Here is a 16,559-nt window from a genome sequence, read left to right on the forward strand (position 1 = left end):
CTAGCTTGGGAAACCTGGGATCATTGTACCCATACCCAACCACTGCTGGTAGAGCTCCCCAGGGAAAAAAGAAAGAAAAACTGGTATACCCTTCCTTCAGCTGTAGGACGGTCTTTGCCGGACCTCTTCACTGATGCCTGTCTAGCCTGGGGTTGACCCACCAATAGCTACCCTATCACCAGCATAGCTCTCAACATTACTGAGGCATGCAAAACCTCCCACCTGACACTGAAGGTGCCTCTGATACGGTGGCAACACCATGGAAGGAGTTTAAGAAAAGAGGTCATAAAAAGATCCTAATTAACAGGGACTAATCAGGGTCACTACTTGCTGATGACAATCGGTTTCAAACTGAAAAGAAATTGCTGCTGTCAGTAAAAGTAGGCCCCATCTCCATAGTTTCAAAGGGAACAAACTGGAAACTGTATGCAATGGACATTTGGAATCAAGTACCTTGCAAAATGCAACTGCTCACAGCAGCATATACAGTTGTAAGTCTTCAATAGAACAAACAACCAAAACTGGATAGTAGCCGACAGAGAAAGTAGGAAGGAATATTAGGGTTCAAAATCCTGTCGACAATGAGGCCATTAGAGAGAGAGCATAAGGTCAGATTGATTCAAGGACAGGTAAGAAATATTGGGCATGCACTTTCAATGCAACCTTTCCACCATTTGCCTCACATGATTTACAGAAATCATGGAAAACCTAAATCAGGATCACATCAAATGAATTCAAAATTACGAATAATGGCTACCATCGGCTGTAGAATGGAATGATGACAATGAAAATTTGTGCCAGACCGGGACTTGAAACTGGATTCCCCACTTATCACGAGCGGTCGCCTTACCATTTGGCTATCCATGCACAACTCATTGCCAGACCCAAACTTCCATACGTCGTCAACCATACATCACTGATAGCTAAATGGTAAGGTGACTGCTCGCAATAAGCAGGAAATCTGGGTTCAAGTCCCGGTCCAGAACAAATTTTCATTGTCGTCATTCCATTCTACAGCTGATGGTAGACATTATTTGCAGTAGCGAATTCATCTGATGTGTTTCATAAGGGTTGTGGTCACCGCAGTGCATCGTCATCTGAATAACACAGGCACTGCAATATCGTATCTAAATCAGGATGGTCAGATACAGTTTTGAACAGTCTTGCTTTTGAATGAGAGTCCAGTTTGTTAACCACTGTACCACCACACTCAGTAGTTACTGACTGGAAGCATAATTCTGCCTCTTTTCAAATGAAGCGAGGCTCAAACGCAGCAGTGGCCCAGTGAGGATATTTAAACCACAGTGTGTGAAGGATGTTATTCTTGATACAGATGGTTCTGTGATGTTTTGGGAATGTTTCTCATACTATGACTTGTGCCCATTCATTCAGGTTACTGCAAAAATGGACTACAATATTTCAACATTCTTGTTGAACAAGTGCTACCCTCTCTCCTGCATGTTCGTTGTTGAATCTTCCTTCTTCCGTAATAACAATAGCCACATTCATAAGATTGCACACATATACTCCTGGTTTAACACACACTCACGCATCCTATCATATTTCTGCTGGTTCACAAAATTATTTCTGCTGGTTCACAAAATTACCCAACGTTAACTCCAGAGAAAAGGTCTGGTACTATTTTAAAAGCAGGTGAAATGTAGGCAACCATCCTAACAATTTGGTAGCTCCGCTGGATCTAATCATCAGTGGGATTTTGAATACCTGAATAAACTTGTGAACATACTTCCTCATCCCACTGATGCTACTACTAAGCCCAGAGATGGTACTGCATGGCATAAGTGTGATATCTACTGGAAGTGACTAACTTTTTGTTCAGTGTGTTTATTTTCCTTATTGCATACTTCTGTGCAACACACACTTGTTTTCTCACTGCCAAATACCCAACAATATGATGATGTCAGACAGTGAACGGCAATAGGTACATTCATTCAACTTTGACATTTTCATCTCTAAAATTAAGATAATAACTAATATAAAAGTAGCAGATATAAGAATGTCTGTGACATGTGACTTACCAATACAAGATATAAGACTAGAATATTTGTTTCGTCTATTTATCTATCTTTGTGAATCATTTTTAATGGAGTGCTCAGGCACTGTGCAGTACAGTGGTATGAAAAGACATTTCTGTTTCCCTACACTGGATATGGAACTGGTTCATCTGTCCCAATTATAAGTCTTTTGTAGGGTCATCTTGAAAATAACACACTTTTGCATTGGGGGAAAAAAAAGAAAAGAAATTAGCTCAAATGTATCTGATCACTATAGGCCAACTGGAAATACTTATCTATAACTCGCCACACAAATTAAAACATTGTGTTAGACTGCCAACAGGTTGTTAAACAAGATTGTAATTTATTTTTTCATTCCTCATCACTACCAAACTGAGTTATACCCAGAGAATTTTTTAGAATGGGAAAATAATGACATCTCTCCACGACACCTATAGACATCTCTCCATGACACCTATAAAAATTTCATAGCCAAAACTTCGAAGTAATTGTTGAGGCTTTGAAGCTAAGTGGATCTCATCTCATATACTGAACGCCACCTCTGCTCCTCTAAACCGTCTGAATGTAAGCCTCCGAGTTGATTGTTTTCCGTTTCAATATCAATTCCTACAAAATGACAGCACCGAACTCCCAATGTGGTCACCTTAATTCATCACATAAATTTGACCTATGACTAACAATACTTTGTGCATCATGTGATTGCCACAGACTTACGTTACTTGATATGTATTTGGCCAAATTACCACCATCATATAACAATATCACACTTTAGCTTAACTTTAACCTTAACAATTTTTGTAGCAAGTTCTCTAATTGTGAATAAGGGTGAAAGTGTTCTTGTCCCCACAGATGACATCTATACCTAGGACTATATAGAGGTAACAACAGGACGAAAACCAAGTTGTGAAGCTAACCTTTCAAACAAGAAACTGATGTAAAGATATTAATATTCTATAAACTGTCTTCAGATTTACACTTGATAGGAGAAAAAGTTATTAATGCAGTTTCAGATTCACAAATAGTAAAATATGACGACTGTATGAACTGTTCAGTGCTGTGGGTCAAACTGTTATGTACCAGAGTCCACCAAATTTCCATTTCCGCAAGTGAAAAGTATGTGGCTCTGCGTGTGCCTGTACATTCACACACACACACACACACACACACACACACACACACACACACACACACACACACACACACGTGAAAATGTCTCTGGGGATGAAAGTCTTTGCTCTCAGTAACAGAATCAGGAGCACAAAGATTTGCATTGTTATCAGATTGTGTGTATCATCATTGGACAAATAAGTATTAATGAAAGTGTAAGATAAGCATATACACTGCAGATGATTCTTATATACTGTTAAATTTTTGCATCACACACACATCTTTAAAAAGATGTGATGCAATGCTTGGAAGTAATCTACACACACGCACACACAGGAAAATTTGTATTAATAGTTTTTATATCACTTGCAATATGTCTCATCAACATTACAGATAACTGATATTGGATAAATATTTCCTCAGCTATGATACGTATGATAACTTGATTGCACAACCAGAAAGACAGCAAATAAATTCCAAGGAAGGTGACTGCCATGTACATATTGGCCGAGAAGTTTATTCGAGTTTAACATAGTAATGAAGAGCAATTACCTGATCAATTGGAAGCAAACAGTAACACAAGACACAGACAACTAATTCTAAATGCAATCACATTGTTTGCACAAAACAGCACAACACATAAACAACTTCATTAACACTGCTTTTGTGTGATCAGCCTCCCGTATCACATCTAACTGCCTGTAGGTGAGCTTTGAGCCATTTTGGTAACAACACAAATAAGTTTGCTAGATAAAAGGAGCAAAGCAAATGCTATTTCAGGTTCCTGCCACCAATTTGGCGAGCCTCCATGAACTGATTCCAGAATAAGAAGAGCTTCAGCTTTATAGGTAGATTAGTTGTCTACCTTTCTGGCATTGAGCCAAGTGCCTTACAATGCTAAAGGAGGGGAAGGTGGGGTGGGGTGGGGTGAGGTGAGGTAGAGAGAGAAGGGAGTTTTGCATTTGGGAGCAATGTACTTCCATTCAAATAAAAACACACAGAATATAGACAACCATGCTCTATGAAGTATATAATTTAATCCCCCCCCATACACTCACTCTCACTCTCTCCCTCCACTGTTTGATCAGACTCTTGTGCTTAGGAGTTAGTTATACAACATACATTTCAGTGAATGAATTGATATTCATCTCATTCTTATTAGATACAGTGATAATGAACAGCTAGTATTCTTAGTTATAAATGTAACTTCTCTTCTGCAGACAACATTAAGAAAATTTGGTTTGTTAATGACTGATTATGGCAAAATATATATTTGAAATGTTCAGATGAAGCACAGTGATACGTTTTGTTTTTTTGACTAAGTGGTTTGCTAACCCAAACTCAAAGTGCACATGAAGTCTGAAAATGTCTACATGGGCAAAATACAGGGAGGACATTTCCACCCTTGATAGAGCCAAATACACAGTATTTACCTAATTTTAAATCCAAACTACTGCACAATAACTTCCAATGTATGTCCTGATTAAAATGAAGGAGTTAATAGAATAAGCTTTTCAGTAGTTCCTGATAGAGGACTAACCTTATTTTGCCACAGGATAAGGAAATATATTGGTTTGTACTTTTCACAGGAAACTTTACAAGAATGGAATGAAACAAACTGCATTCTAAAGTACTGAGAGTATTTCCAGCACTAGATATCAAAACAGCCCATCATTCACTTTTCTCATTCAAATATAAAACAAACAAGTCCATACAGTGGTCTTTCTGGGTCAAGGGTTGATATTAAGAATTTCTTCACTAAAAGAGTTTCAGTCTTAGGCTAACCTGAAATCTACTGATTATAAGCAGAATAACATGCCCCAAGCCTATGCTCAAAGGGAGGAAGATCAGAGTTTAACAGAAGTGAGAATGGAATTTTTTTTCACATTTTCGGATTTTTATCTCAAAATGATTTATATATCTCCCCTCTTCTGGGCATAACCTTTATAACACAGCAATCCACTGCCTTCTATATAAAAAATTACCAATTTTATTAGATCTCTAAATACTGCACATAAAAATGTTAACATTTTGAACCGGTGTAGATTATATTTAAACAGAAGTGAGTATATTAAAAATTTTACGTGCATTACTTCAAGATCTAATAAAATCGGTAATTTTTTATGTAGAAGGCTGTGAACTGCTGTGTTATAAAGGTCACGTCGAGAAGAGGATGGGCACCAGGTTGAAGTTGAAACAAAGCTTGAGAGGCAAGAAACTTTCTGATGGTAAAACCATAAGAGGCAGGCTCACAGACAAAATGACTGATGAACTACAGCAGTATTATGGAATGGCCATAAGAAATAATAAGGAGGACCTATTGAAAACGAAGCAGGCCGTATGGGCTACCCTCTTCCACAGACTGTCAACTGATGAAAAACCAGTACACTACCTTCGTCCTCCTGGACCTGATTCATGGTGCAATTACCACAATGTCCAGTACTCAAACAGTTCATACAGCCATAAACATCACATCGCAGCAACAGTCATGGATATCATAAAACCTATTTACAGAGACCTGGCAAATCCTGAATTACTGAAGAAGTGTCTTCATGGTCACACTCAAAATCCCAATGAGTTGTTCAATAATCTTATATGGACTCACTCACCAAAAATGGTTTGTGTTGGAATAAAGACACCAAAGTGGTGGGTCAGTGATGCTGTTACTACTTTTAATGATGGCAGCATTGGTAGGATGAAGGTGCTACAGCATATGGTAATTAACCCTGAAGGAAACTGCATCAGGGAACTTTAACAGATGGACGAACTTCACACTGATACAGCAGAGTATGCAGCACAGTTGGCCACTAAGCAGTCCAGAAAGAAGCAAAAACTTGGAAAAAAGTCAAGAGAATGATATACATATGGTGCAGGGTGCCTCTGAATGACAAACTAAAAAAATTAAGCACATATTAAGCGAGTTAAAGTCTTTTGAAACTTTAGAAGCCGTTCCTGAAAATTTACATTTTCTTTTGCATTTTTCCCAAAAGCTCAGAAACCACTTCGAGTAGAGTATTCCAATTTTCAGGGAGTAATAACATACATATCCTGAGTCTACTGAACTAAAAGAAGAACATATGTTATGCCTAATTAAAATTATTTAGAATAACGCACAAAAAAGTGCACAAAATTTTAACTGTGTAATTAAAAAATGGTACTTCCGAAAGCAGTGACTGAAAAAATGTTGAAATGTGTGTGAAATCTTATGGGACTAACTGCTAAGGTCATAAGTCCCTAAGCTTACACACTACTTAACCTAAATTATCCTAAGGACAAACACACACACCCATGCCCGAGGGAGGACTCAAACCTCCGCCGGGACCAGCCACACAGTCCATAACTGCAGCAGACCGCTCGACTAATCCCGCATGGCAGCAGTGACTGAAATGCAATTATTGTGGTTCAGTAGACTCAGAACATACAGTTTAGCGTCCTGTAAAACTTTTATGTCAATGACTACAGTGGTTCCTGAAATACAGGGAAGCCAAGTCACTAAATTTAACATTGTCGGGATAGGGCCTTTCAACTCCCCTTAACACCACATCAATGACAGTCATTAGAAGAGTACAAGCTTAGATTGGGGAAAGCAAATGGCAGTGTCCATTTGTGAGGAACTACCCCAGCATCTGCACAAGCAACTTATGGAAACCATGGAAAAATCTCAACGGTCAAGAAGTTATGAACTGCCGCTCTTCTAAATACGAGTCTAGTGTCTTACGACAGCATCATTCAGTACGTCCCCAATGAAGCAAACTAACGTGCCAGCCACAAAACTGGTGTAACAGTCTTGCGTGTCAGAAGGTAAACTCCATCCCCATGTAGTTCCTCCTCCAACACGTAATATCCCCTCCAAGTCCACAGACAAAGTGGACTGTTTATTTTGGCGAAATGGTCCAAAAAATTAATTTCATCAAGTGCTGTGTGTGTGTGTGTGTGTGTGTGTGTGTGTGTCAAACAAGAGATGGAAGGAACTGCTGGAGGCAACTGGAGAGAAACACTTTGAGCCAAAATGAATTCAAGATTGCATAAGGTATAACACGAACACCAACTTTGTTAACAAAAATGAAAATAAAAATTTTCATGTTAACAGCCATTTAACTCTACATCATTTTGCTTTCAGACTTTAAGCACACACATTAGTTAGTAATTTAAATATAAACAGTACCTTGATAATCAGTTACAGAGACTGACTTACCATTGTGTAAGTGAAGCAGTCTGAAAAAAATAAAACAAGAACGGTTATTACATTTACATTGCAACTCATCCTATGTGATATTATAACTACAGGGAAGGATACAAATTTCATATGAACTAACAGACATGGAATAATCAATGGTAGACAATTCTTACAAATTACTTAATAGCAAGTGTATTTTGCTTAACAAAGTTTGTTGCTGTATAATCAGCAATGTAACAAACAGTAACATTTTGAAAGGATTGATGTAGGAACTACAACTGTCTTCTTGAGAAAAAAACTGCCGCAAATGATTAGGAAAATAACCTAAGACTCTACAGTATAACCATCTCAGATGCCTAGTGAGTGTTTAGAACAATAAATCTACAGCCAAATATTTGTGGTGAATAGTTGTGGTGTTAGTAATTTTACAGAAGTATCAAGCCTTTCATGACCATTTATTAATGTATTGCCTGCTGGCGTCTATCTCAGGATCTTCAACCAATGTTTGTTTAATGATTTTCGTAACATTTCACCTGATCAAGAGGCTAGCACTGTCAAACATTCACCCACGACTGCAGGTAACAGACCTTTGACGATGACAGCTACTCGTACGGGTGTAACATCAAGAGAACCGTTAAAATGTGTTTGCTCACTTTATTTATACTCTTATTTCTCATACTGCTCAGAGCCCTTTGACACAGAATAAGGCATTATATTGTGGAATGTCTGTGGAATTTGTAGAAGTTCAATCATAATCATAACAGATCTTCATTTGGCCTTTACTACTTACAGTTAACACAAATTAAATGGAACTGCAATACTGGAGGTTTACGTAACATGTTGCACCTTTCCAAAACAGACTGTAATGAAAGAAATTTCATTACTGGGAAGAATTATTATACTAATCAGGAGTAGGTTACAGTTTTTTTAGATGTAGATGCTACATATAATTAACTGGATAAGTTAATATCACTGAAAATCAGTTTCATGTGAGTAGGCTCTATATGCAACAGAATTCATACACTCCTGAACATGCTCCTAGATCGATATTCATGCATTAACATGTAGGCTACTTCCTTGCCAGCACACAATTGACAGGCAAATGCTACACCAAATCTTAAATACATAATGTAAAACAACACACCTCTTAAATGGTGGTGATTATGGGTTTAAAGGGTCTGAACAGCTTAGTTACCAGTCTCTCCTTACTCAGAAAGTTTAGTTAAATGGTGATATGAAAAGAAAAAAAGAAGAATGGTCTGCTAAAGAGTCTTTGACATCATTGCAGAGACCAAAATGTGTAGTATGTGAATAGTAAGAAAGAGGCAATTACTTCAGAAAACAAAAGAAATTGAGGGTCGACAGAAGCGTCCGATCCCACGCGTCTGCTTTGACCCGTGACATAAGGGTGTTGTGTGTGACGTCATGATGGCGCGGAGTTTGGTTTGAGTGTGGTTGTCTCCAGTTCTGTTTTATCTTATTTTATTTACTTTTCTGATCTGTTCGTTCTATCTCGTGAGATTTTTTTTTTAATTTAAAAACACTTATTACTTATTTTAATTATCTGTTTCCTCGAATTTCTGTTTTAGTTTATTATATATATATCTTTCTGATCTGTTCATTCTATCCCGTGAGATTTTTTTTAAAAAAAAAAGACAAAAAACACTAATCAGCTACTGAAGCATCTTTATCTTCTATGGGTTGCAGGGGTTACGACCCCTGGGGAGGTAGGTGGGTATTCATGCATGGCTGTCTTCACTTACACGTTGTAGCTACGCAAGGCGTCTAAATTTGTTTATATTTAGTTTGCCCCCCAACCAAAACATCCCATTTCCCGCGCTTGTCCCGTTAGTGTCATTAGGCTTCTTGTGGAAAGTGCGTGTGTGTGTTTGTTTTTGTTTCCGCCATATTTGTGACGTCATGGGTCAAAGCAGACGGGTGGTATCGGACGCTTCCGTATTTCCGAAATTGAAGGAACAACAACTTTTCATTAGTTTCACTATTAGTGGATAGTAGTCTGGTTAAAATAAAAGTACTTGGTTTATTTACACAAGAATTTCCCACTACTTTCAATGACACATCTACAAGGATGGGTTACACAGCAACACAGAAATATAGTCTGATTAAAATTACTTATTAAGTGACAAAGCACAAACTGGAAAGTTGTTCTTCCAAAGAAAGGGCTCATCACACATGAATTGCCCTGCATTACCAACACATCACAAAAAAAGATCACTTCATTGCAGTTTTCAAGTAGTGTAGTGTACATATGTAGTACATTACAAGACACTGTCTGCAGCCAATTTACTTTTATCCTGTATAAAACTGTTCCTGTTGATCGCTCACTCCCTGTTAATTGGCTACAAATGTGTCAACACTATCACTATGACAGACATCAAATAACAAGTAGTTTTAATAAATAGTGTACAGTGGGTGGATTTTAATTGAAAGTCTCTCAGACAAACATCTTAAATTAACCATAATAACACTTATATGCTCAGTCAGCAAATATGGGAGTCACTACCAAAAGATTGCCTTCACGTTAATCAAATGCGAAAAGGGCACAATCCATTTGCCATTCCCAAAGGAATATCATGGGACTAGTTGGAAATGATCACAGAAGAATAGCAACAACTGAGTAGAGTAAATTTTACAAAGAGGGCAATTGAGACCACTAAAGGAGACAATTTGATGACAGGATGCTTGAATGACTTTGATAATTGTTCATACTATTAGGTGACAACATTCAGCATCTTCAAAATAAAAAGACTGCAAATACTGACCACCAATGTCATATGTACAATACACAAACTGTATCTGTAACGAACACTTGCAGCAACCACCACGAAGAGGTCTGCTAAGAAGACCTCAAAACTGTGCAGGAGGATATGCAAGTTATTCAGTCAGATCAGTTTTAAGCCTGCAGTCATACTGTGAATACTGAAAGACATAATTAAGATTCTCTTACAGTCTTCATTCTCAGATGCTGAAACAGGGATGCTGGACACTAGATTTTAGTATCTCAGTTCTTCCCCTTTCTGTTTTTCAATCTTTTTGACATGTTGAAAGGTTCTTAGCTGGAAATATGTGCTTTTCAAAATTATGCGTATTACTGGTAATGTAAAAATAGTTAGAAGTAATAAACAACTTTTCTATGAACAAGGTAGGATATTTTGAATACCAACGTGGCACACAGCTGATACTTTCAACGTGTACTATGTATGGCGTCACAGTGATACAACTGTCCCCCAAAACAAGCATTATACCGAGAAACGTTCCAATAATTTAGACTTTCTGAATTAGTTTTTCTGTCTCATCAATTCTGTGAGGGGACTAAAGTGGAGGTATAATTTCTGGAAAAGCACAGGAAATTCCGTGTGTTCGTTACCCACTATGTGGATGGAAAAAGCTCATTCTTAAACTAATTTATGAATGTAAAACTGAGTCACCTATGGTAAATTGCAATGATGTGTTGGCCTATTCGCTGTGCAGTAAATGATACGCCGATGGCAGTACATGAGCGTACACTACATTGGATACAGGATGATGTAAATGGTATAATGAGACAAATTTGTCATACACAACACCACAAAAAGATTGTAAAATGTTAATATGTTGGATGACACGTCACTGGTGAGCGTATAGCTTATGGAGATTGAACCCAGTACCAAGCACAACATATACACAACAGCTATTACAAGGACTTCGTTTTAATTTGTAAGGCTGATGATTGAATATTAGATTGTCAACGTTTATAGTAAACTTGGAACGAGATGAAAGAGTTGTGAATTCAAATGTCAACCCATACTCATACCAATTAGCCATAATACTGGGCATAGCAAGCTGATCAGGTTGTAGAAAACTGTATCTAACCAACTTCAAAGGACATACATACAAGTTTAAAAAGACATGACCGCGGTGAGAGACAACAAGAGGCGAAAGTAGGCGGACACACACACACACACACACACACACACACACACACACACACACAGAGAGAGAGAGAGAGAGAGAGAGAGAGAGAGAGAGAGAGAGAGAGAGAGAGATTCTTAGGAGAACAGTCTCCAAACAGAACCAAACATGTGCAGACTTTCTATTTATTTACCTCAAAATACGCAGGCACAAAATATACGACGAAAGAAGTTATTAAATACGCTAGTCACTTAAAATAAAACCTACTGTACCGTGGCTGAATGCCACCTAACAAATAACGATAATACGTGCAAACTCCGCTTTTATCGCAATAGCATGCAAAACCTTGGGCATGCAATAAATAAAACTTTTGGGATTTTCGGTTTATACCTCTCGACAAAAACGTTCTTGACGCTCACTAAACGGAAGAAAATCCTTTCTGAAAGTTTTTATTTTATGAAACGAAAATCGGGTGACGCTAAGAAAAACTGCGTCAAAAATTTGGTACTGCCCGCTCATTTTTAAAGCCTATACAACATCACCCGACACGCACACGTAAATCCTCACGACCACATCACCGGACGCACACGCAATCCCTCACATCCACAGCATCACGCGTACTGTTGTTCGACTGTCACTTGGTTTACCACGTGTTAGCACTTCGGTCGAAGATATGCACAGCAAGAGATGTGCCAGGAGATCGCCAACTATACAGGAGGCGCTCTGGAACAGTTGCTTCTTGTGGTGAGATTACACACAGTAGTAACTTCATATGAAGATGACATTTCAGATGTATGTGAGAACCTGCAGAGCATTAATTCATTCCTTATTGAAAATTACAAGAGAACAATTTACGTCTATACACATTTCTTTTTTTTTTTTTTCTTCCAGAACTGACTTGAAAGCTAGTATGAACACATTTTCATGCAAGTCTGAGTGCCAGTATTCTGGTGTATGCGTTATCCTATATTATAATACATTAACGTAAAACACTAAATTCAATATTTATTTAAGATCTTCAATGGAGTAGGAACTGCACAACGGAAAGTTATTTAATTCAGTCTTAAACACCATCACATTATTTACATGAACATATTAACTAGTAGGTTGTTAAAAACATTTGTACTAACTCCATGTATCCGATTCCTGTATGTAGTAATGGCGTAAGCCCTTTGAAGTCTTATAGACATTTTTGTGGCCCTAATGCTCTATTCGTACCTTTCAATATTCTAGAAAAAGAGAAAAATACAATAATTTTACAAGAGTTCTCGGTAAGATTTTCTAGCATAAACATCAGATATAATTGTTGCGACATCATTCTGTATTCTGAAATTAATGTCACTGTACTTTGAGTTTTGCCAGTAAACGATTCCAGAACTCATTACTGAATTGAAAATTTCAGATTAAACTTTCCTAATTTTTGACTCACCTATAGCAGTAATCTGTCAAGCGTACTGTAAGAATCTCTGTACGATATGAAAGGACAACAATACAAGAAGTGGCAAGTAACTCTACATAACGAAAAGTGTGAAGTCATCCACATGAATACTAAAAGGAATCCACTAAATTTCGGTTACACGATAAATCACGCAGGTCTAAAGGCCGTAAATTGAACTAAATACTTCGAGATTACAATTAAAAATAAATTGGAATGATCATACAGATAACTTTATGTGGAAAGCAAACCAAATACTGCAGTTTATTGTCAAAACAGTTAGAAATTGCAACAGGTCTACTAAAAACACTGTTTGCATTATGCTCGTTCACCCCATTCTGGAGTACTGCCACGTACTGTGGGATCCGAATCAGATACCACTGACAGAGGATATCGAAAAAGTACAAAGAGCAGCAGCTCGTTTTGTATGATCGTGAAATAGGGAACAGAGTGCTGTGGATATGATATGATAATTTGGGTGACATCATTAAAACAAAGGCGTTTTTCGTTGGGACAGGATCTTCTCATGAAATTTCAATCACCAACTTTCTCCTCAGAGTATGAAAATGGTGTCCACCTACATAGGAAGAAATTATCATTGTCATAAAATTAGGGAAATCAGAGCTCACACAGTGAGATTTAAGTGTTATTTTTCTCTGCACAGTGTTCAAGAGTGGAATAGAAAGGAAATAGGTTGAAGATGGTTCAGTGAACCCTCTTCCAGACACTTAATTGTGAATTTTAGGGTAATCATGCAGATGTAGCACTTCATTAATTCGAAGCAGTGGGTTTTTCAGATAAGGTTGCGACCTACCTAAAGTCCCAAAAATTTACACTATATGCTTCGTGAATTTTATTGTTTGAGAAACTATTTTTATGTCTGTCAGGTTCTATGCAAAGTACAGAACTGCATTTTTTAAATTTACATGTCAAGTTCCATAGGACCAAATTCAAGAGCAAATCTCCAAGCTCATGGAATGTATCAGTACATGAAAATACAACATAAAAGTAATAACAGATACAAATAAATGTTTATGAACCCGAAAAAAGTCAGTCCACAAGATTAAGTAAACTCAATCAACAATACACTAAGAATCAGCTTAATTTTTCAAGGAAATCGTCAGCAGAATAGAAGGAGTGACCCATGAGGCACCTCTTCAGTTTCAATTTGAAAGTATGTGGATTACTGCTAAGATTTTTGAATTCGAGTTGTAGCTTATTGAAAATGAATGCAGCACTATACTGCACACCTTTCTGCACAAGAGTTACGGAAGTCCAATCCAAAGGCAGGTTTGATTTCTGCCAAGTATTAACCAAGTGAAAGCTGCTTATTCTTGGGAATAAGCCAATATTGTTAACAAGAAATGAAACATATATAATTTATTTTTGAGAGGCCAGTGTCAACATACCCAGACTTGTGAACAGGAGTCGGCAAGAGGTTCGTGAACTTGCACCACTTACTTCCCAAACTGCCCGTTTCTAAGCCAAAAATATCCTTTTAGAATGGGAAGAGTTACCCCAAAATATAATACCATATGACATAAGCGAATGAAAATAAACAAAGTAGACTAATTATCATGTCAAACAATCACACCCTTTTGATGCCATTCGAATAGTAAAAATGGCAGCATTAAGTGTTTGAACAAGATCCTGAACGTGGGCTTGCATGACAGTTTACTATCTATCTGAAAACCTAGAAATTTGAACTCTTCGGTTTCGCTAATCATATGCCCATTCTGTGAAATTTAAATGTCAGGTTTTGTTGAATTGTGTGTTAGAAACTGTAAAAACTGAGTCTTACTGTGATTTAGCATTAGTTTATTTTCTACAAGTCATGAACTTAGATCACGTACTGCACTACTTGAAACCGGGCCAATGTTGCACACAACATCCTGTACAACCTAGATAGTGTCAGTAGCGAACGGAAATATTTTAGAGTTACCCGTGATACTAAAGGGCATATCATTTATATAAATAAGGAACAGGAGTGGCCCCAACTATGATCCCTGGGGCACCTCCCACTTGACAGTACCCCACTAACACCCCATGTCACAGCTATTACCAGCAATGTGAATAATGAACTTTTGCTGCCTGTTGCTGAAGTAAGAGATGAACCAATTGTGAGCTACTACTCGTATTCCGTAATGGTCCAACTTCTGGAGCAATAGTTAATAATCAACACAATCAAATGCCTTAGTTGAATCAAAAAATATGCCAAAGGTTCAAAACCTTTTGTTTAGCCCATACAGTACCTCACAGAGAAAAGAGACTATAGCATTTTCAGTTGTTAAACGACTTCTAAAGCCAAACTGTACATTTGATAGCAAATTGTGTGATATAAAATGATCAATTATCCTTACATACACAACCTTTTCAATAACTTTTGCAAACACTGAGTACTACTAAGTACTGAGTACTTTAATTGCTCACGAAACTGACCTTTCCTAAAGGAAAAATTACAAATATTGCTAAATATCTGTATCACAGAGAAGTATTTCATACAATCTTTGAGAGTCATTTGCCAAGAAAGTTATACGATTTCATGTAGAAACTAAATTTTTATTTAATTTATCAGCAATGCTCAGAAAATGATTGTTAAATACTGTACATATTTCTGATTTACCAGTAACAGAAATATTTTTACTGTAAACTGACTTTATATCATCAACCTTGTGCTGCTGACCAGACACTTCCTTGACAACTGACCACATGGTTATAATTTTATCCTGTGAATTAGCTATTCTATTTGCATACCACAAACTCCTTGTCTTCCTAATAACATTTTTTAGCACCTTGCAACACTGTTTGTAGTGGAATACTGTAGCTTGATTGTGACTACTTCTAACATTTTGATATAATTTCCACTTTGTTCTACAGGATATCCTTATCCCACTAGTTAGCCACTCGGGCTGCCTATTACTGCTAGTGCCCCGTTTAGAAAGTTCTAATAGAAAGCAACTCTCAAAGAGCATTAGAAATGTGTTAAGGAAAGCATTGTATTTATCATCTATGTTATTGGCACTATGAACATCCTGCCATTCTCGTTCCTTGACAAGGTTTAAAAAACTCTATTGCTGTTGGATTAACTTCCCTGCATAGTTTGTAATTATATTTGACATTTGTTTGAGTTCAAAAGCCTTTTACTGTTAAAATTTGTGCATCATGGTCTGAAAGGCCATTCACACTTTTACTAACAGAATGCCCATCGAGTAATGAAGAATGAATAAAAATATTGTCTATGTCTGTGCTACTGTTCCCCTGCACCCTAGTTGGAAAAAACACAGTCTGCAACAAATCATATGAATTTAGGAGATCTACCAACATCCTTTTTCTTGCAGCACCATATACAAAATTTATATTGAAGTCACCACATATAACTAATTTCTGGTACTTCCTACAAAGTGAATCAAGAACTCCCCCTAGCTTGAGCAGAAATGCTCTGAAGTCGGAGTTATGGGACCTATAAACAACAACAATTAGAAGTTTAGTTTCACTGAACTGAGGTGCCCCTGCACAACAGTCAAATATCTGTTCAGTGCAGTGTCGTGATAAATCTATGGATTCAAATGGAATACTGTTTTTTAGCACAGCCGTTGATGCGAGTGTTATGGAAGGGTGTGAAATATAAGTGGGCAGACGAGTGTCAGAAAGCCTTTCCCTAGGACTTAGAACTACTTAAACCTAACTAACCTAAGGACATCACACACATCCATGCCCGAGGCAGGATTCGAACCTGCGACCGGAGCAGGCATGCAGTTCCAGACTGAAGCGCCTTTAACCGCACGGCCACACCGGCCGGCTCCAGATTTTGAAAAGGAGTTTATACTATCATGCGATGCATCAAATCAAGCACTAGGGTGTTGGTTGGTTGGAGAAGGGACCAAACTACACC

General features: G+C 37.5%; 1 protein-coding gene across 1 annotated transcript in view; it reads right to left on the bottom strand.

Annotated features, from left to right (window-relative positions):
• Positions 1-11,859, bottom strand: part of LOC126183782 (solute carrier family 41 member 1-like) — a 65,868-nt gene extending 54,009 nt beyond the window's left edge. Inside the window, exons 1-2 of the mRNA XM_049926019.1 lie at positions 11,426-11,859; positions 7,339-7,358 (exon numbers count right to left, since the gene is read on the bottom strand). The gene's annotated coding sequence lies outside the window, so the exon portion shown is untranslated. The remainder of the gene's footprint in view (positions 1-7,338; positions 7,359-11,425) is intronic.
• Positions 11,860-16,559: the final 4,700 nt, after the last annotated feature.

This window comes from Schistocerca cancellata, chromosome 4 (assembly GCF_023864275.1).
Source record: "Schistocerca cancellata isolate TAMUIC-IGC-003103 chromosome 4, iqSchCanc2.1, whole genome shotgun sequence".
Lineage (NCBI taxonomy): Eukaryota > Metazoa > Arthropoda > Insecta > Orthoptera > Acrididae > Schistocerca > Schistocerca cancellata.